This window comes from Thermobia domestica, chromosome 11 (genome assembly GCF_964235325.1).
Source record: "Thermobia domestica chromosome 11, izTheDome1.hap1.1, whole genome shotgun sequence".
Lineage (NCBI taxonomy): Eukaryota > Metazoa > Arthropoda > Insecta > Zygentoma > Lepismatidae > Thermobia > Thermobia domestica.
This window is the reverse complement of record NC_137464.1, coordinates 79,806,842-79,830,308: the sequence shown is the minus strand read 5'-3', so window position 1 is coordinate 79,830,308 and position 23,467 is coordinate 79,806,842. Positions and strand designations below refer to the sequence as shown.

The 23,467-nt window shown below is 34.2% G+C and overlaps 1 protein-coding gene across 1 annotated transcript in view; it reads left to right on the top strand.

Annotated features, from left to right (window-relative positions):
• The window catches only part of PTPMT1 (protein tyrosine phosphatase, mitochondrial 1), a 75,822-nt gene extending 52,873 nt beyond the window's left edge, over nucleotides 1-22,949 (top strand). The window contains exon 5 of the mRNA XM_081730672.1: nucleotides 18,877-22,949. The gene's annotated coding sequence lies outside the window, so the exon portion shown is untranslated. The remainder of the gene's footprint in view (nucleotides 1-18,876) is intronic.
• Nucleotides 22,950-23,467: the final 518 nt, after the last annotated feature.

Genomic DNA, 23,467 nt, shown 5'->3' with positions numbered 1-23,467 from the left:
GGATATTTCTTTAAAGAACTTACTGTCGCGCCGAATACAAAGAAATTCGTCGTAACCAGTACTAGATAATAATCCATGTGCAATGTTAACTTCATATAAACTGATAATACAAGAGAACTTAGTTTTGTCTTGTGCTTAATCTGTTTCTATGAGCACACTTAACTATAACGAACTCAGCACATTTCTAACACAGGTTTAAGAAGAAACTGAGATTTAGTTGCACTTACTCACATATTGGAAAGGAGCTAATTTAAGTTAATTTACATTTGAGCTTCACGTATGCCTTGTTATGGTGAGATGAAATTACTGAAGTTAGGAAGTAAGAAATAATGTAAAAAGTATGAAAATGGCAACTCATTTCCCTTAATTCGAAGAATAAATAAAACTAATTTCTTGTTAAGAAAAGGAAGAAAAAAAGGCGGCTTGTTATTGACTCAGATTCGCTTTTTCATTCTAATTTTCTCTTGCTTTGCTGATAGATTGGCAGATTTTTAACGTTCGTTTTTAGCACGAGGATTATGAAATTGGTAATTGTGAATATTTAATAGAAATACTCTAAATCTCGATTTTCCACAGCAACAATAGTTTTCACATAAATGCCATTTTGCGCAAAGGAAGAAGGCAATTTAAATGTGCTCAAACGGTAAAGACAAATATCTTAATATAATTTTAGTGATAAACATTTTTTAGCAACTGAAGTTTCATATTTTTCTTCTCGTGATCAGTTGAAAAAAAAAGTTTCGCACCAATTCCCATTTTTACTTCGTGATTTGTGTCTTAGGTTTACCCTAAAACAAAAGCTGTCCATATATCGAGCGTATTCTGTAATTCGAATAGGAGATTGAATCTTTGAGCACATATACGCACCAGAATATTCTAATCAAAATAGTGGGAGACTTAAAAAAAAATCTTAAATGTGTAAAGTAATTCTAATTGTTTTGACAGCATATTTTCTGTATACTGTAAAAGCGTTTGTCTCGAGAAGTTCCGGGGTCGGAGGTGTTGTCTGGGTCTTCTTGGTTGTCCTCGCAGGGGGAATGCCTAGTTCGTACCTTTGTAATAAGTAGGTCCTGATCGACTTCCTTCCCGTTGTATATTGTTCATCGTAACCTTGGAAATAGTCAACATATATAATCAAAACTGAACAAAATATTAAATATATTAAATATACTTGTCAACAGTTTCGGAAATGTAACATCGCCTTCATCAGACATGTTATGCTGATGAAGGCGATATTATCTTGCCAAAACTGTTACACTAGTTTATTTAATGGTATTTAGAGCTTTGGTTATTTCCTTCTCATGTTTCGTTATTGTAATTCGCTTTTACTGTGATGTCCTCTTTCAGTAAATTATTTCCAGTTATATCTGGTTCACTGACTGACAGATTTGTCAAACCATTATTTGGGCCTTAAATTTCTTTTATGTGTGTGTGTGTATAACTACAAAATTCAAAGTTTATATTAAATTCAAGTGTTTCCTATATAAAATTCAAAGTTGGTTGATCACGTTAAATTCGCTTTCCCCGCGTGTAAGAACTAGTTGTGCTGATGTTCTTTAGAAACCGAGATATGTTGAATTCATCTTTCCTTTTTTTATTTTACACTTTTTTTGCTTCATGTGCACTTACGCAGACGGATATTCTTGTGTCTTTCCGGTAGCAACTTCAACAAATTTGCTTCACCGAATTCGTTCTTTACCTAATTTGAATTCCGTGCTGCTTGGTTGGTGGTGGTAATGCGAAAAGAATGTAAGGTTTTTTTTTTTTTCCTTCTAAAATAATAATATAATTGCGTAATGGCAAAACTTGTCATTCGTTTTTCGAATCAATACTTCTGAACAGGGCAGTTCAAGATTCAAAATTTCTCAAGGTGAGGCCTTAGTTGCTAGAAAGGAATTCGGCAACAATAAGGAGTTCAGGATTCAACCAGAAAAACCAAAATTAAAATTGGTGGCCACAATGTCAAATATGGAAGATCTTTCTTATCTGTGTACTTATCCAATGCCTCGAAATTAATTAATACACCATAAAATAAAATCTCTGCCACGAAAGAAATAAATTCCATGAAAGTAACCCAATGACAAACAAAATGTTCATAGCAACGAAAGTAGTAGTGGGATGCAACTTGACATAGAAGTGTCACTTTGAAATCGAGCGTTTTATTTAGTTTTCAGTTGGCCTTATGCTTCCACAATTTTTGCAAAAGGAATATTTAAAAAAGAAAAAAATGCATACAAAATATAATTTTGTCTTGAAGTGAATGCGATTCGCAGCCACACAGAATGTTTGCGAAACATGGTCGCTTACTCTGTGGAAAGAACATAGAGTGAAAGTATTTGAGAACAAGATCCTGAGACGAATATTCAGACCCCAAGAGGAACAGGAATGGGGAACGGCGGAAACTTCATAACGAGGAACTACATAATTTATACTGTTTACCAAATATTGTTAGGGTCATCAAATCTAGGAGACTCAGGTAGGCAAGCCATGTAGCCAGAATGGAAGGAAGTAGGGACGCTTTCAAAGTCTTAACTGAAAGTCTAATCGGAAAACGATCATTAGGAAGACCTAAGCGCAGATGAAAGAACGATATTAGGATGGGTCACGCAGAAATAGGAATATAAAATTGAAAATGGATGAAGTTGGCTAAGGGTAGAAGTCAGTGGAGAGCTTTAGTGAACGCGGCATTGAACCTCCGGGTTCCATAGGCCATAGAATTAGTTAGTTTATTTAGTGAATGCGATTAACGTTCAAACTGATCAATTGCAAGAATTAAACAATTACCTATGAAACGTATACTTTGTTGTTTGCAAGGGTAGTAGATACTCTATAAGAATAATAAGTACTCAGTATTTTGTGTGTTTCTATAACTCACGTAACTTGCATGGAGGACACACATTTTACCTGGTTTTCTGCCATCTTTTTTGCGATTCCCTAGTAAATTCAGACCGATGTCATGATGTTTGCAATGAACAAAGGCTGCGTATCATCAAGAGTAGAGAGAGGGAGAAAGATAATTTTTCTCAAAAGTAATTCCCAACCTTCTGCACGATACTATGCACCAACGATAAAATTCTGGCAAAAGAAATCATCATTTACGTTTGTATTCACTAAGTACAGTATGTCATGTGGCATGATAGATTTCTAGAAGAAAGAGCTTATTGCTGAAGACAATCTGTGAGCCGAAGTCTAGTAGGCACAGAAAGGAATCCAGTACTGTTAGGGAATGTGAGAATTTTATCATGAGTTAAGCTTCCGGTAGCGTCTAGTAATTTTCAGTAAAGATTTAGGGATATGGAATGTCCTATCCCTATATATTGATAATCCATGTAATATGTTACGGAGATTCCAATTGCCAATATCCGAATATTGATATTTGGAAAACTATGATCAAAATAAGTGTATTGATAACCGCAGCACACGCCTATTTTACCGGGTGATTCTTGAAAATTATTTATTTATTTGTCCATATATATTTCGACTTCTGAAAAATATTTTTGATAGTTTGTATGTTGCAATAAGCTGTTTCGTTTAACCATGAACATGGTCTTCCATGAATGACAATAACAACGCTCTGACAATAACGCTCTTTTTATTAAATTAAATATGTGAATAACAATAGATAACTAATAGAAATATTTTTAGTGTATAATCAATATTTTTCATATAGAAATATTTCGATTGTAATTTCAACTGGTATCTGTGGTAGATGTTGATTTTTTTTTTAATAGTTGTTTACTAATGATATACATATACTAATCTAATATCCGTTGTATAGATAACATTTAATAACAAAGAGTCAGTATTTTATCTTTCCTGATATACTGTAAATAGGGTTTCACATTCATACGAATTTTAGTTCTTTCTTTAGGTTTCAGTAAGCTGTGAAGTAAAAGACAGAATGGCACAACTCTTACTATGTAAAACAGTTTACATTACATATTCTTAGGCTACTTTTTCACGAGTTGCGGCTCATATTGAAGCACTTGATGTAATGAGGCATGAGTTCTTGTATTTTTATGCCTCAAAGACGTAGGCTTGCGTACGACCGCACAGTGGCGGAAGATATTCTAGAAGAAGGTAAAGTGGAAAGTAACGCAAATTTGTATGTAACTTGTATGCAGTATTTTTGTGTCAGCTATGTTATCGCTGGTACATATCTTTGAAAGTTGAAACATAGTTTAGGTGATTGTGTTAACAGTTACTTTCTTAAAAACCTGAGGCCAAAAAATCTAATGTCAGGGTTTTTCAGCTTTTTCAGTACTCAAGTTGTTGCATCTTCTAGTAAGATTGTCATACCTTGTTCTCACATTCCTGAAAAGGCAGGGAATTTTTGTAAAATAAAATAACTCTTCAAAGCAAGCTCATTTAAAAAAAAAAAATCTCATTCTTTGTTATGAGAGAGTGAATGCGTTAACGTTTTCTCGGACTGTATATAATTGCTTCCTGAAATAAGCTCTTACAAATATACTTAACTTTCAAGTCAGGGTCTTCTAGTAGCAGAAATATACAATTGTTATTATAATGTATTTAGTAAATTTTCAACATATTTTTCTGTAAATTTTTCATGCTGGAAGTACTATGCATTTAACAGTATTGAATACTCCTATAATAATAGAATATAAATATAAAATAGTAATTAGAGCATAAAAATAGTGTTCTTAAAACGTTCTATACTTTTTACTGTACATATACTATCTATTTTATAGAATTATATATATTATGCACATAAGTCAATTTTACCACATACTTGACTGTCTCGTAGCTCTATAGTGATAATGCTGTAATATTGTTAATTTCAGGCTTTTAGTGAATAGTTCGGCTTTCTCTGCCTTTTTTTGTTTTTTTAAATCTTAAATCATTATCGTTGGTTAATTAACTACAGACAAGTTTGTAGACAAGCCGTGATAGACAGGTTTTTAGAACAAGGTGTTGGCTTATTCATAGTATAGAAATGGGAAAAATTATTGCTCAAATAATTCAATTTTTAATGCAATAAATATGAGCTTTGTAATACTACAATTAAATAATCACATCAAATTCTTGATGTACAATTCACGTATTTAATTCATAAAATATTACTTTCAAAACCATTTTGGTATCTAGCAGTAACACCGTGATATTCCTATTAGTAGTGATTTGTGTTCAAAGAAAATTTTATATATATATATATATATATATATATATATATATATATATATATATATATATAATTTTTTGTTTGTCAAGTCGCCTGCAAAATTTTTGTTTATTCTTCGAAAATATATTACCGCGTGGATAACATTTTCTTTCAAGGTTTACTGACAATACATATTTTTTTTTTTTTTTAAAAAAAGTAGATTGGTTGAACTTGATTGTCCTTTTTCAGCACCAAGGCTACATGAAAGGGCCTTCTGGTTGAAGTAAAATCCGAACCACTGCTCGAGTTTATTTCCAAAGCAAGCCTTCTCACTGGGAATGGAACATGAGACCATACACATTGACTACATAGACATAGCAGGAAAAAACGTCATCCATTATATGCAAAAACTCGGCAAGTTTTTGTAGAATTAGGAATAGTTTAATGTCCTTCCTTGCAGACGCGGGAGATGTCAATATTGTAACCGTGTTCTTCATATGCGTTTTGCAGCATCTGTTTAGTGACTGCATCCACAGTCGTTTAGAACAACATCTGCTATATCATTTGGTTAGAGGATTGTGAATCAGACGTGATGTAAACCTGATTTAAAAAAAAAAAAAAAAAAGTTGCGGAGGATTTCATCAGGTGATTTTGTGGGCCACGATAAAATAATTTTTCGCAAAAGCGTCTAAATATAAAATCTAGATGTTTTATTAATGTGTCTTCTACTACCTTGCTATTTTAAAGCAAATGCAACTTTTTACTGCAACTGGAAAATTAATTTTTCTGTGTAGGTGAACGTCACTGTGAAAGTGGCTTGGGGCCTGATTGTGTTCGTTGGTAGATTGTCAGAAAATGACGCGAAACAATTTACCATTAGTGAATCACGTGTATATCCATCTTTACGTGGGATTTTCGTATCACACCGATAAAAAGTTCCTTCGCTACTAAAATCTGACTTTTCGAAAGCAGGTCAGTCTCCAAGTGGTGAACAATAGCTAACATTGTGCTCGTCAGCACCTAAAGGAGAATGGATTTGTACAAAGTTCTCTATGTAGAATGCATTATATAATTGAATAAAATAGCTATACTGTATGATGAAAGGTATCCAGACACACCGGCAAAGAAAGTGTTTTACGTGGTAAAAAGAGTGGTGTAACCTACCACATGAAATATATTGATAACGTCCGGAATCGCAACGAGACAACGCGAGAAAGCGAAATGGGCCGTTTTGTGGAGCTCATGGTTTTCCAGTATAATGAAGTGATTGACTGACACAGGTATAACAAACCTGTGGGTAAGATTTCAGCCCCCCACCCCTAAACATCCAGGTCAGTTGTTTCCGGTATTATAATAAAATGGAAACGTGGCGAGATCTACACAACCCAAAAGCAGCCAAGCTGATCTCATAGACGTCGAGCGTTGGGAAGAGGGTCATTTTGAAAAAACGACCATCTCCGAGCAATTCCAGCGTGTGTCAGCATCAACTTCTACCACCATAACGACTTTCGCAAGATACAATAATTTCATTTCTATGGTCAAGTAGCCGCTCATAAGCACACAACATCGATAAACGCTACTCACCGTCTCACGTTGTGTATGGAGCTATGCCATTTAGCTATGAAACAGTGAAAAGATGTTGGAAGGATGGATCACGAGTGTGGCGTTCCGATGAAAAAATGGAAGCTTGGAGAATGCTTGGTGAGCAGCAGCTATTGGTATGTGTAGTTCCTACAGTGAAATTTTGAAGTGGGAGAGCTAGTGTGTGGTTATTTCCCGTGCAAAAGACTTGGGCCTCTTGTTCTATATGATAATGTCACGGTATAGGGTTGCAACGACATTCTAACCACGTACTTGCTACTTACCATCGAAAATAAGTTGGGAGAATGAGTATTGTGCATATCAATATGAAAGCATTAGATCATACTGCATGGTCTGTTGAGGAGTGATTTCACAACAACGACGCACCGGTAAGGAATTGGCTGGCTGGAAGTCCTGAATTGAACTCGATTGAAACTTATGGGGTGTTTCGGAAGCCGTTTTTGTTCCAGAGCATACCATCTCGGTACTCACCTTCGTTGAAAAATGAGCTTCCGTTCCGCAGAAAACCTTTCGCCAACTAATTGCAAGTATGCCTGCAAGAGTGGAGGCTGTTATAAAAAAGATTCAACCTTGTATTAGATGTCACTATATGAGATGGGTCCATGAGCAAAATTCGACTGCAATTTTTGGTGGGCGTCCAAGTTCTTTTGATCATACATGGTGTGTCTCCGTACCCACCCTGCGTATCGATTTCAACAGATCCGTAGTATAGGTCCATCCAACACCTTCAGCAGTCTCTTCGAGGGACTCGGCCGACCTGTTCGTTTAATTATCAAGGCAACCAGTCTCTAAGAACTGCTTGTTCCGCAAACGCAGTGTTTGTTTGTAAGTGCCTCTTTCTTGTACTACGCAAGTAAACTTCGTTAGTATGGACTGAATTCTGAGAAATTCAGGCGAAATGTTTCATGTGACACTTTAGTCGTAGCGGAGAAATAGTATAACTACGCTATGATGCACTGCTTTCTTGTTCTACAAATCTTGGTGGGTTTTTGCTTTGTGCTGTGTCTAAGTTTTCCTTTATTATTAAACCGTGAAATCCCATTTTACAACTCATATTCTGTTTCTATCTACCGACGTAACAGATTAAATTTGCTAATTTCATTAGATATGGTAAACTGCGTAAGTAGGTACCATTTAGGTTTACATAAGAAAACTGAAATTTCGCAGGCGAATGTATATAATTTAAAATGTTGTAAAATGAAGTTACGTGCTTTGTTGACTCGGCATTTAGAATATTTATTTGGAAGTTATGAAAGAGTAGTTATTTATGACGGTGACTGAAGATGAATTAGTTTTTTTAATATTTAGGTTTAAATGTGTTTATTTTCCTTGAGTGACTTTATTTATTACTAATGTGATATTTTATACCTTGTTTTACCGTGCCTGATATGACAATATATCTAACAAGTTATTAACTTTGTTAAAGAAACCCGTTTACATCATGAAAGTATTTCTTGATGTTTGTTAGTTTTTATCTTTTATTATTATTATTATTATTCTCCACGTTACCTGTTCTATGTTGTAAACTGATTTAAAGTAATTTTTAAATAAAATAACTATTTGCGCCTTAGTATTGTAATAGCATTCTTTAAAAAATCATATCTATTCTCAAAAGTAAATTACTAATATGTACGGTACACGTTTATACATTCTGTTATTTATGATTTTAGTACTGCAACTCAAATATTTATGCATGCTTGCACTATCGACTGTGGGGTATACGGGATGTGATCAAAACATACGGCGAATAATTTTATTAGAAACAAAATAATAAGCCTACATGGAATTTGATTTAATCTCCTTCAAAGTATTGTCCTTGGCTAGCAATGCACTTATCCTAACATTGAATCCATGACTGGAAGATTTCTGGAAGGCTTCTTTTGAAAGGGTGTTCAGCTGCTCTGTCGTGGCCCTCTCAATGTCAGGAATGGTGTCAAAACGTTTTCTTTTAAGCACGGTTTTAATTTTTGGGAAGAGCCAGAAGTCGCATGGGCTATGTTTGGAGAGTACAGCAAATGTAGACAAACAGGAATATTTTTCGGCCAAAAACTCGCGGATCAAAAGCAAGATGTGGCACGGCGCGTTTTTGTGGTGAGGAAGGAAGCATTTTTCCCATTTAATCGGCAGTTAAAATGCTTATCACGGACCCATACGAGATTTTTAGTCCTTCGATAAGCTCTCGAATAATCATTCGCCTGTTTGAACAAATCATTTATACCACTTTTTGATCTGTTGTTGACATCGAAGGACGTCCCGATCGTTGCTGATTTTCAACCGACACCTTGTCACTTTTGTATCGCTCATACCACTTGTAAACAGTCTTCAATACCACCACTTCATTGCCATACACTGATTTTAACGTTTCTTGAGCTTCTTCGGCACTTTTTTTTTGCAACTTAGAACAAAACTTAATGTTGGCGCGACACACACTCTTAACACGTCCTCACTCTTCTGCCTCTGGAAGCCAACTAGCATGTCACAACTTTTCAAATTTGACACTGACTGTACCAAAGGTTTAGGGTACCTGGCTTACTAGTTGAAATAGATACATCATCAATAGATGGCACTGTGCAACTACATTCACCGTACTTTTTGATCACACATTGTATGTTTTGTTTTCTACACACGTATATATAATAATTATTATATTCACAGCAGTGAATTAGCAGCATGTATGGTAAGGATCTTTTGATGTGCACACTCAAAAATCGATAAAATACATTAACATTGATTCAGTTAGTGCAACAAGAGTTGAATGACGGGATGTATATTTCATGTTTTGCTGCATCTTAGTATCAGTGCTTTGTTTCCAGATACTTCAGTTGATTACTTCACGAGAAACGATCCTAAAATTCGTTACTGTTCTAACCACCATTTAAATTTTTTTAGACAGTCGTATAGATATGTTTTTTCTTGATTTATATGCGGTTTTTATTTCGAAACTAGAAATAAAAAGAAAATCACTTTTCATTTCCATATGATGTTATTGTGCTGTTAAGTGTATCTTCACTTTCTAAATGCATTTTTTTTTTTATTTTTGTTTTTTTGTTGGATTTCATTTCTAACCTGTACGTGCAAATCTATAAATCGTTATTTGAGTTAGTGTTTTATTATTATTATTATTATATTGCTTTAAATTTGCATCATTAAGTAATTGGAAAGAAACTTGGTGTACCAAATGTTCAAGTAAGTAATATTACGTACTTCCTATTCGATGAGTATTAATATAGAGATCCGGCATAGTTCATTTCGATAAAATACCGATTGAAAAATGTTATGTATACTCATTGTGTTTGAGGTTATTGAACGCTTAAGAGAATGTAATTTTACCTGCTACAAGAAATATAAATAATTAATTTTAAATGTAGTATATGATGAGATTCATGATAATATTTTCTGTGTGACAACATTTGGACAATTTGTGTTACAATTACGAACTGTCTATTAATTTAAATATACATAAATTAATTCAATATGGAGGGAAGGATTATATTTTCAAATTCATTTGCGAGGGTGTATCGATTACTTGCAATAAAAATCTATTAAAAAGTTCTATAATTTTTATATTGTCATAAATATTAATATTTTCCAGCATTAAAGTTACTCTATTATTTCAAACTTAACTGATAAGGTTCTTCAGCCTATGTTGTTAAAGTCATATTTTATGATCTGATGCTCAAATTGTGTTGAAGTGTAGATATGATGAATTTAGTGAGTTTGATTTTGTATGTAACTTAGCTGAAAATTATGTTGGTAAATTCGAATTTCAAATCTTTTCAATCGTTACGAAGATTTTATTTCTATTAGTTTCTCTTAATATCTTCTGGTGCGTGTTTAGGGAGGGGGAGGAGCTTAATCTACCACCCCATGAGATGCGAGATTTTATCAAATACCATATATTCGGAATGTAAATATACATGTTACATAATTCATATGTTCGAATATTATGTACGCTGTGCTTACTCTTATCTGTTAAGATTTGCACCGCTCGGAAGTTGTCTCATGTCCAGATTTCGTTTCATCATATGAGTTGTTACGCTTTTTCCTTCTTCAAAAGGAACGCTATCAATGAATAGTTACACGTTAAATATTTGAAGTTAGTTTCTTCCTTTTTCTCTAATAGTAAGTTATGAAACATCTGCATTTCCGCAAATTTTATAATCTTTATTTTTGCTAATACATAATTCAGAAGAAAGTCACTATTAATAGGTAATTTAAACATTCATTAATCACGAATCTACTGAACTGGCCATGAATATGGATTTTTTTTTTTCCTGTATAGGAAACTGAATTTGCATGTAGCTTGTTTACGCAATAAACATTTCTCAGTTTCTGTCGAGCCAGAATTGTCATAATCATCATCATAGGTATTCTGCCCTTACTGGCAGGTCACTTGCAGCAGCTGAGAAGCTTCCATGCTCCACGGTCCTCCGCTAACTTCTTCGTCTTCACGTATGATCTTTCTCTTTTTATATCATCCATTAATTGTAGTCTCCTTCGCCCCCTCCGTCTTTCCCGCTACCATACCCTCCAGGACGTCCCTCATGCCACAATTTCTTCTTAGGCAATGTCTTAATCAGTCCCTCTTCTTAACAATATCCAAAAGTGTTCTTTTCTTCCCCACCATTTCTAACATCCTCTCGTTCGTTTTCCGCTCAACCCAAGTAATTCTTTCCATTCTTCTCCACACCCACATTTCGAAGGCTTCCAGTCGTTTTTCATTAATTTTACGTAATGTCCACGTTTCCGCCCCATACAGTATAACACTCCACACGAAGCATTTTATGAGTCTTTTTCTCAACTCTCTATTCAAGGTCACACAAAACAGACTTTTCTTCCTCCTAAAGGTTTCTTTCGCCATTCAATCCTTGCTTTTATTTCACGTTCGCACTTCATGTCATTACTAACAATACTACCCAGATATCGAAAACTATTCACTTGTTCTATTTTCTCCCCTCTTACTTTTATATTTGACACAGACCTCTTCGTTCCAATTACCATGGCTTTTGTCTTTCTAACATTTATTTTCATCCCATATTCTTCAAAGTCCATCCTCAGATTTTCTAACATTTTATTAATTTCCTTTTCAGATCCTGCAACAAGCACCGTATCGTCTACAAATCTTATGCATCTAATCATTCTACCTCCTACCGAAATGCCGTCATCAGCATGTAAACTCTTTTTCACTATCTCTTCTAGATAAACATTAGTGTTAGCGAGAGGCAGCATCCTTATCGAACTCCCCTTCCAATTGCACTCTCCTCCGTCAGTTCTTCCCCTATCCTAACACTTACTTGTTGGTTCATGTATAAGTTTCTTATGAGTCTTCGATCTTTCCATTCCAACCCTATCTTCTTTAGAACTCCCAACAACAATTCCCAATTCACGCGGTCAAAAGCATTTTCTAGATCAATAAATACAACATACACCTCTTTCCCTTTTTCTATAAATCTTTCACCGATCGCCCTTAATAATCCAATAGCATCTCTTGTGCCCTTACCTTTTCTGAACCCGAACTGCTCCTCCTCTACTTCATTTGTTCTTCCATATAACCTTCTGTTCAATATTCGGAGCAAAATTTTAGCTGTATGAGATATGAGACTAATAGTTATATAATCCTCACATCTCTTTGGGTTCGATTTCTTAACCATCGGTATCATGATCGTCTTCAGGAAGTCTTTTGGCCACTCTCCTGTTTCATGTATTTCATCGCATAGTCGGAACAATTCTTTCTTTCCCTTGTCTCCCATATTTTTAATGAATTCGATTGGTATATTATCTATCCCGGTTGCCTGTCCATTCCTAGTCTCGGACATAGCCTTTTCAAACTCATTCCGAAGAATACTAAATCCTTTATCATCCTCGCTTACTTCATTTTCTACTCAGGAATGTGATTCAGGAGGAATGTCACATAATTTGTGAGGTGATTCTACTTGTAAAAATAAACCGAGAAAAGTAGTTCTATGAAGATGTGTCCGATTTTCGATCGTTACGGAACTGGAACGGGTTGAAGACTACACACATCCATGAATACTTATGAAAGCAAGTGTAAATATTACTTACCGAAATGCTGTGTAGGCGCTGTGGTGGACAGAATAATGGTGGGACAGATGACTGATCCATCCTGCAAGAGATGTTCAAAAAGTCCCCACCCATCTCAATGCACTTGTCAACGCGTTGGAGAGTGTGTTGTGTTGCACATCGATCATCTAGGCGGGTTTTAATGCGGGTAATGGTGTCGGTGATGCAAGCGACAAGTTCTTCGCGTGTATCCACCTTCGTAGCGTACACATCCTCCTTTAACCAGCTTCATAAACAGAAGTCTAGTAGGGTTAGGTCACGTGATCTGCGAGGCCAGTTAACGGGTTCGCCACGGCCAATTCACCGCACAGTGGTCCAGATTCCCCTAAAACCTGGCCAAAACCGAGAAAATGAAGTTTGTAGCAGAGAGTCGAAACCCATGTGGTTTGAAAGATAGAGGATCACTGTATCCAAAACAGCGTGGGATAAGGAGGGTTTTACCCCAGGAAGTCTGAAGTGAGCTTTTGCTGACTGTGGTGATAAGTTGTCTTTAGACGTCAGCATGCATAATATTCATAGATATATAAGACCAGAATTTTGTTCTTGAGAAAAAGTTGTGTCGTTTTGTATAGCTATGTACATTGTTCTTTCCAGACATGATGTTAGATTAGGTTGATTATTACGTAAACGTGACAGAAGATGGTAAAACCAAAATGGTTTGGAACTCCATATATTTTGATGGTTCCTTTCAGTTCCATTGGAGTTTTAATGTGCTTCAAGCCGTTTCAAATTACGATTTCTTTTACAGAGAATAGCTCAATACGTCCTCTTTCGGAGACAAGAAGCCAATGTTGCCCCTTTTTGCCCGATTTTTGTAACAGGAGACAAGTAGCTGGTTAAGAATTATGTGTAAACCAGTGTGTATCGCTGCACACTTAATTACTTTATTTTCTCTTCTTTGTAACGATGTCGTTATCAAACTACGAGAAGAAGCCTTTTTCGTGTAATTCAGTATACAAAAGGCAACAAGGACGCAAAAAGACGATGCTTGACTACATCTGTTGAGCGCGAAATATCAGCATCGTTAACGAAAGAAGGGAAACTCCAACTGGCGCAAGTATGTCATCAAGTTAGAAATAAAAAAAATCAAGAAATAAAAAAAAAAAAAAAAAATCTCTTCTAACTTAATTTCGCTGACGTCTAGAGGTATATCAATGGAAGTATTAAGTGTTACTCTTACATATTTAACTAGATTAGTTAAGACCTTTATATATTGACCATTGAATTTCATAGGAGTTTGAATCAAAGAGATGTAGATATACAACGATTTATTCAATTAAAGCTAACTACCTGGACTGGCGCCCTGAAACGAGAAAATTTTGAGAAGATACGAATCGGTGCAATATAATCCGCTAATAATTTGTCTAAATAAATTCATAATAATTTATAGAATCAAATTAGGCTTTAGAGCTAAATCATCATTCACTTCGAGAATCAACTAAGTACGTGTTCTAGTTTCCATTTCAGCTCAATCTCACTCGACTATCCCTATTGATCTCTATTATTCACTCTTACTTGAGTGTAGTCTCAATTGACTGTCCCTGTACAAGAATAGCTAGTTCCCTAATTTTGGATCTTCGTCCATCACTTAGGATGTAACTAACATCTGATAATTTTGCTATTCTGAACCATCCTTTTGGTTCCAGTTCTCAAACAATAACTATTCTTCAAAAGTTAACAAGTTCTGCGTTCTCACTTAAGCACCGGTTTTCATTCAATCTGTTACTAACACAGAAAAGATGTGTGTTTGTAAAACCGATCATTCATGGTTTACATTAAGAAAAGATTCCCAGACCCATCATTTAAGTAGCTTAAGAATTTATTTTAGGCCTAGGTACCTGAGAAGTTCAGTAGACCTCTTCTGAAAACGTGACTAATACTTATATGCTCCTCTGCAGCAGAAGACAGAGCGGAGTGAGGGAGAGCGAGTATCACTCCAATGGCAGAATTCTGAAAGTTACAGGTGGATAAACATCTGAAGACCCTTCTTGTTTAAAAATCGATTGCACCGCTTCGTTGCTATAGAAAAGAAAGGAAAGAAGTTACATCTAGTATAGCTAGTACAATATATACATGATTAATATACACTTACAAAATTATACAAATTAAAGCTGTCTAGATTCGTGATATATATGCATGCATTTGCATGTGCTTGCAAAGTTTTCTTTACATATACCCATTTGTCTCTTAATAATGCCAGCTCACCAATATATCGCCGATTGATTGATATTGCTGGATTAGAATGACTAAAAGATAATCCACCCGGAACTCGAGCACCGATTTTCCGCTTGTCAATCGATTGTTCTACCAATTGAGCTGCCAGCAACATGACTTTTTCTGTGTTTTGATACTTTTGTTCTTGGAGTACCAACCAGCCATTTATTGGCAATTATTAGAGGCAATTCGCTAAGGGGTACGGTGGATATTATGGTTGTGTGTGCTGTATATACATTGATAATCTAGTTAATCCGAAAATGAACAAAAATCCGTATAAACTAAATATGATGCCAAATACTACAATGATAAAGCTTCATAATCCTGAAAGGAATTTTACTATGAACTAACAGTGTTCATTCTTCGCATAGGAACATGGACATGGAAAATTGATATATATATATATATATATATATATATACAAAATTTTCTGATCTCAAAATACTTGGTGTTGAAAGTTCGATTTCACTATAGAGTTAGGTTAACTCTCATCCCAGTTTTCCTCCTTAGAGGTTACATGTCTGATAATATCGGAGGACTAAACTACGACAAAAAGATGGGAAAACCTCTTTCACCTTTAGGGGATCATATTAAGTAAATTTCCATCATATTTATAGCGTAGAATACAAGGAGATTATTTCTACAAAATTTCAGTTACACGCTTAATAGTTTCTTGGATCTGGATAACGAGGGGAAAAGTTCCCTTTTTCCCTTTAGGGATTACATTTCTCAAAATCCTGTCTTATCACAGTCCAGGATTTATGGACAATATTTATACAAAATTTTGGAAGTTCTACGTCGGATAGTTTCGGAAATCTGGTAATGAGTGGATCAGTGAGTTAGTGGATTTATCTTTTTATTTTTGGTTAAATGTGCTATACATACACATTGATATTGTAGTTAATAATCCGAAGAGGAATAAATTCCATAAAAGCAAAATATAATGCCAAATACAGTAATAAAATTTCCATGGTCCTTGAAAGAATTTTTCTACCAAAGAAACTTGTGAAATTAATAAGATGAAAAGGATAGAAAATATCTATTGCTGCTTCGTTCTTCTACAGGTCTTCAGCAGATGATCTTGGTTACGCTTTCGATATCCTAACTGAAAATTTTATTTTAGCTGCGTACTTGACAAATGCTGACATGATAATTCTATAATCAGAATCGCTTTTCTCCCATTTTATTGACAGGTGCAAGAAACACCCTTTGAAGAAGTAATCTATACAATTTATACTAATTACTTCCAGAAACAGGAATGATTCATTAATGACTAATAAAATAAATTGATGATAATTGTTTGCTATGCGAATCCATACCTCATTCTCAATAATTCATTTTGTAATACATAAAAAAAATACATGAATAATACTGTTGTTAACAGATCTGATTGCATCAAGATACAGCTTTCATAATATTAAGTTTAGTATAGCGAGAATCATTTTCTGTGGTACTCTTTCTTATCTGTAATTCTAGAGCTACTTTAAGTAAATACTTAAATTTTTAACAATATAGCTTCATAAATGCATTGAACTCATCAGTTAAAAAACAAAAGTACTCAAGCACTCAAACATGACTTCTAGCTGTTCATTAGCAAACAAAACTTCCTTTTCGACATCATAATCCAAACCTTTTTATGGATTTGTATAAGGACTGCTTTACAGTACTTATTAGCGTAAAGGTATGGTATATGTACGTTTTGCTAACTTAACAAGGTTTTCTAACGAGGAGATTGCATTTTATATTTAATTTTGCATTGTGATATGTACTTATATAATTCTTTCGTTAAAGCTGGGTTTTGTAGTGTACCTTATGTAGGTTATGTATATTGCTTAGAGTGTATGATGGTATGTTGTTTTTCGATTAATGGTGAAACCAAATGCATGGAAAGAAGCATAACTTTATAAATTGTGTACATGTTTATTACTATAAATGAATTATTTTTTTCGCAGCTATAGCGACGCTATTAATAATGCTACATTGTTTCTTCTTTTTCATAAAGAATATTAGTTTGTATATATCTTCATGGTACTGGTCGTATGATTGACAGTTGTCAATGTGAGTCACAGTAGAGAAGTTTAAAATTCAATGTAATTTATTAAGGAAGCATATTTCAACAATATACATTCTGCAATCCTACATCTGGCCATTCCATTGGGATGGACAAACACTGTGTGCATGGGTTTTCTTCGGATTCTCCTGTTTCCTCCCACTTCCTTCATTCCACCATTTCATTCATTTTCGTCATTATCATCTCCTTTAGCCTACACTGAATAACTGTGGGACATAACACTGAAAGATTTCATTTCATCTGGCTATTAATAACTCCTAACATCTACCTATACTTTGTTTCCTGAAAAAAATAGTTTTGATAGCTAAAAGAATTCCAAAAAGAAAAAATATCAGCACAGTATTTTGAAACTGTATTGTATTTGTATTTGTATCGAACTTTTATTAACCCAATTTATATTAACTCAATAGAAACAATTATGACGGCTTCTTTATATTCTGAGCATGCATAAATTGCATGTAGTATAAAATTACATGAAGAAAAGTAATACCCTTTATTTATGTATACTGTAGTTTTAAAACTGAAATATTGAACGTACAGTTGCAAAATAATAATAACATATTTTTAGATATAAATTTTAATGTAATATTTAAGATTTTCGTCACATTTATAATTCTGCTTTAGTAAATAAATTAAGATTTCGAATCAAGTATGAGTAATGTTTATATAATTAGGCGTAAAATTTTCACGGTTGTATTTCTCCATCTCATTATTCCAAAATATGCTTTCTGTCATTCAGTTGCGGATTTTGACGGAAATTACGTTGGTAAAAATCGAACTTTTATCGCGCCAAGTGAGCCTTGTGGTGGACAAACACCGTGTGCGTGGATTTTCTCGGGGTTCTCCCGTTCCCTCCCACTTTCTTTATTCCATCATTTCATTCATTTCTCATCATCACCATCTCCTTTAGCCCGGGTGGCATAACCGTGGGACGTAAAACTTAAAAATTTCATTTTGAACTTTTATCGCTTCAAACCAAAGGAAGAATACTTACCTAATGTACTAATTGTTGATATTTCTTGTATACAACAATTAGTTTATTCGGTAGTATCAAGTATAATGTAACCTAAAAAGATAACACTGTCAAGCAGAAAAAATCAATACGAAATCTCATAAAATGCTTTTCATTTGTTCTAAGCAAATATTTAAAGAAGAATAAACCAAAATTGGGTAAGAAAGTTTGATACAAAACTGGATGTGAAAAATGAAACACGTCAAATAAGCACACAACCATAATAATAAGAATAGTTGAAGTAAGCTTGTATCATACCACCTTTGGTTCTCCACTTCAGACTCTGAGTAACAGCATACTAAGCAATTAACCCTTCAATACTTTTAAAAATTGAACTTTAGAGACGTAAAATAAATAAAACCACTTAAAATCTGTTTAAAAGCAAGCATTAGCATGAGGCTTTAACATAGTTTAAATAATTTTAAGGGGCCTAAAATTTTCTTAAGCAATAAATTAACACTGATATATTACTAATAATAGGCATGGCATTGCACGTTATATTTAAACTGCAGATTGATCTGTTAATGCTTGCAGAAATTGGGAGGAAGTTTCTCTTTTATGTAGGTATGAGGCTTTTCTTGTAATTTCATTGTATTGATTCATCTCTAGATTTGTTTAATTGTAAATACAAATTTATAGAGTTGTTCCCTTTGCTGAAATTGGTTTATTTAAAATGCATGATAGAACATGATGTAGAATTAGTTGAAAAGCTCTTGCTTACTTTAGGCGCTCAATATGATCTTCATTCTATTGTTTTGTTTTTCTTTTCCTTTTTAGGTTCTCCTGTATCAACTGTGATTCAACCACCTCTCTCTAGAAGATCTAGTGTATCTAGAAAATCATAAACTGGAAAATCAAGATATTTTTACTATATATATTTTTAGATATATTTTGTGGGTAAGGTGTAATATAATGCTGCATCCGAACTATATATTTTTACTACCGTCGTGATTAGAAGCCAAGTAGCTTTGAAGCTGACACAATCAAAAGGTGCAAATCTTCAAATTATATAATGTTACGTAATATTAAATAATGTTACAAGTATATATAATGTTATATAATCAGTTTGTCACGAAGTTTTCCTTCTTTAAGAATACCTTTATAGAAAAAAATATGAATACGGTAAAATTCAATAGTTTTCATCAAGTTCCTTAGAACAAAATAATTATGAAAAATCAAAAGTATTTAAGAAACAATATGAATCAAAATTTATTTAAAATAATTTCAGTGGTGTTTCTGTGCGATAATGCTAATATATTGTTGTTTCTGACTTCTTTAAATAATAAATATTGGTTTTTAAGACCGTATTCTGGGACTGAGGACATTACGGCATCCTCTCTTACTTCACATTCGTCTGATTCGTAGATGTAGATACAGTAAGTCGTGATATTGAAAACCTTAGACAGTCAATCTTGCTTCCTAAAGTTTTATGGTCTTTAATTTTGTAATGGCGCATACCCTCTCTCTGTTTTTAGTTATTAATATAGGCTTAAGCCAAAGTACTGTAATATCCTGTTCATTGCTGTAAATAGGTTTTCAAAGGAAAGTAAGTGGCCATTTGTGCTTAACTATATATATATATATAATATATACGTAACTACGATACGTACACCAGCAAAATGTATTCTATGTAGCCATTATTCTATGTAAACGCGCATTAGTGAAAGAGCAGCTCCCTACGAGAACGTTAACCCATGCCGACTTGACGGCAAAGTCATGAAATGGCGTTTCCATATTATAATTTCGAATGTCCAACCGTGATAATGGAGAACCCAAAAGAGACAAAGAAACGAAAGTGCACGAAGCAACTAGAGAAAGGAGTACACCTTCGCGTGTGTTGACGAACATCGACGGATAAACAATGTTGCCAACCCAAGAGAAAGTTACATTTTTGTAAATCGAATTATCTGAATTGGATATCATCGTTGGAAGCAACAACGAAAATAAAGACAAAAGAAATGGTAAACGCAGAACAGTGTTGTAAATGCCGTTGGCGCACACACGCAGTGAGGTACTAACGTTTTGTACATCTTAAATTAAATATTGACAAGAACTGTTTACGCTGACTGCAAGTCTAGAAGGGTCCGTTGAACAGTGTTGCCTCGAACAGAAAAAAAAAGTTGAGTTCGGAAAAGGTGCAATAACTCGGAAAAGATCACTAGTCCAGTATGATCTAAAACCTATACTGCAAGGCGATAGAGCATGAGGAGCAGTACAGTGGATGAGATCGATAAATCACGTACTGACCGAGATATTCGGTATCTTGTTAAAGCTGAGCTGAAAAATGTGGTTTGCAAAGGATGGCAACGCTGCGTACGCCAATGGCGTTAGCATTTAACACGTTTCACGTTATTTCTTGAAAAGTTTGCAACACTGATTTGCGTTTACCATCTATTTTGTCTTTATTTTCATTGTTGCTTCAACGATGATATACAATTTAGGTCATTCGATTTACAAAAACATACCTTTCTCTTGGGTTGGCAACATTGTACATCCGGTGATGTTGGTCAATACACGGGAAGGTGTACTCCTTTCTCTAGTTGCTTCGTGCAAAGTTTAGTTTCTCTGTCTCTTTTGCTTTCTCCGTTATCAAGTTGGACATTCTAAATCTAGCTGAATATACGCATTCTTCGCATGGGGGCTGTATTTGGAAGTCAGCGACTGCGAAAACTATGGATTTGACACTAATATCGGTCATTTTGGATTACTTTCACATGTCTCGGTATCCTTCTCCCCAGTTACCCCCGCCTTCAGCCGAATAGGGTGAATTTGGAAGTTAATGCGATCAGAGTTTCACCATCGATCTCAGCGACCGTTCAAACTATGAATTCGACACTAATATCGGTCATTTTCTACTACTTTTACATGTCCCGGTTAACGCCCCCCACCCCCTGAGACCCCCTGGTTCGAATTTTGAAAGAAACGTTTCGCCTTAATCTGGGGCCTGGACCAAGGTATCCGTGACCAAAAATCCAGGCCGCGCACAGACAGACAAACACACAAACGTTTTATTTATATTAGATTAGAAGATATGAAAACGTCATTTCATGACTTTGTCGTCAAGTCGGCACGGGTTAAGGTTCTCGGGACTGCTATTTCACTAATGCGTGTTTACGGCCACATAGAATACATTTCGCGGGTGTGCGTATCATAACACGAAATTACCTTATATAAGGGACACCGTAATATATACAATATGAAAACTATAATAGTTGTCTACATTTCATATCAAAGTTGATTGAAAACCCTATGATGATTTGACTGTTATTTTTTATTATATATATTTATAAAATAATGAAATACTTGTTTTCGTCTCAGTCCCCTTCTATATGAAATGACAAACATAGGATTTCTAACGTAACTGTACTAACTTAATAACATGTGTGAAGGTTAATTTTGTATTTTGTAGACTTTTTCGTTCTACAACCTATGCCTGATTATTATTCCTCTGGGAGTTACCTAAGTATTACAATACGTAGCTTTGCTTCAGTATGAACTAAAACATTTTTTAATGTATTTTTACAAGCATGTACTGTATAAGACTTTTTGTTTTGCGTTAAGAAAAAATCACATAATCTGAAGAAGAACTACTATTGCCAAACCTTATCTTATGGCGGAATATTTCAGTATTCTAGCATGTTCAAAACGGTAGTAAGTTCAACTGGGCATTGAATGAGAAATCAGTTCTTCATATTAGTATACAGGATGGCCCAAAAGTAGGTATACACCCCTGCATTGATCAAGTATAACATTCTAGTTTATGAATTTATTTGCTTCGACTGTTCCGGGCTTAAGTTATAAGTAAAAAGACATTAAGAACAGATAATAAAGAAACTAGGTCTACCTGTTTGATAATAATAAGAAATGATATAAAATACGGGACGGGACTGTATACCTACTTTTGGGCCACCCTGTATATAATTTGTGTGTATTATCTAATTAGCAATGCAACAAGAGTGTCTGAACCTCGTGTCCGTTGGTTTTCTCGGGATTCTCCTGTTTTCTCTCATATTCTCATTCCATTAATTCTTTCACAATGATTCATTGTTAATAATCTGTTTCCATTAGCCTAAAGGACATACTGGTGGAACATTAAATTAACAATTAAATATTTCCAAAGAATTTCTGTAAAATTGCGTTTTTGCGCCGTCAGCGCAGTTAACGAAGACATGGATAAATACTTGTGAAACTTTCGATTAATGTTCTTGTAGTGATATGGATAAAAAGTTCGTAAACTAATAGAGAAGTATATTATTTTTTAAATGGATTTAATACTCTTTTTATACTCGGTATAAGGGTTAATTTATATCAATTTATGTTAATAATTATTTCTCCCAAGTTTTAAAATTTTTGCTAATGCTGATTATGTCTTTAAAAAACCCTGCGATTGGTAACAGATTCCAAATACTTAAGTGTGCAGGTCTCAGATGTAAGGTAAATGGGGCATTTACGTGTATATTTATTTGAATATGCAAATTTAGAGCCATAATTAAGACAGTATTGAGTAACTGGGTGCAGTGTTATAAAGAATACTGTTATACTTTTGAGGTATTAAGATTGATAAACTTTGGTTGTTAAGTTTTTATGGTAGTAAGTTATTATGTACCTGCTGTGTATTTTATGTACTTAAAAATTATATAAATAGGTTTAATGGACTGTGACAAATATCTAGTTATTGTATAGTTATTATTTTTTTTTTATACAAGGAAGTATTTTGTATAATATAATTGTTATAACCCTTATATTAAAATGACGGATGAATGTGTAATGATTTTTTTAGTCAAAACAGTTCATACTTTTTGTTAAAATAGTTTTTAATTCTTTTGCCAGTAAAGAAGGGGAAGGTTTTATTATTATTATTTATTTTGTTAGATGAAGTACTTCTGAGGTTAAATTTGCTATTTAACTTGTTAAGTATTTATGACAAGTTTCTAGAGCATACTATTCTTTCTTTTATTGTTAGGTGCACTGTATTTATAGTTAAATTAAAGCAGTTGTTAAATATTTACGAACATCATAACGTCGATTATATTCCAGAACACTTATAAGTCATTTAGTTCAGCATTCATATTTTATAAACTGAAAACAAATCACTTACTACAAACAAAACGAAAATACTATCACATACATGCATGCTTGCACACAAAGCTCAGAAGCTCTTTAGCTAATGCTTCATGAGACAAGGTTGGGGAAAAAATAGACAAGAGGAGGAGAGAATTTAGTGAAGAAAGAGCGACAGGTCTCTCTTACTATCACGGGAAAACAACTTTTTAAAACGAACTATTATATATCGTTAGTGTTGGAAAATTTCATGAAAAGTTCAAACTTGAAAAGTTCACCGAAAGTTCGGCTCATTTTTTTAAAAATT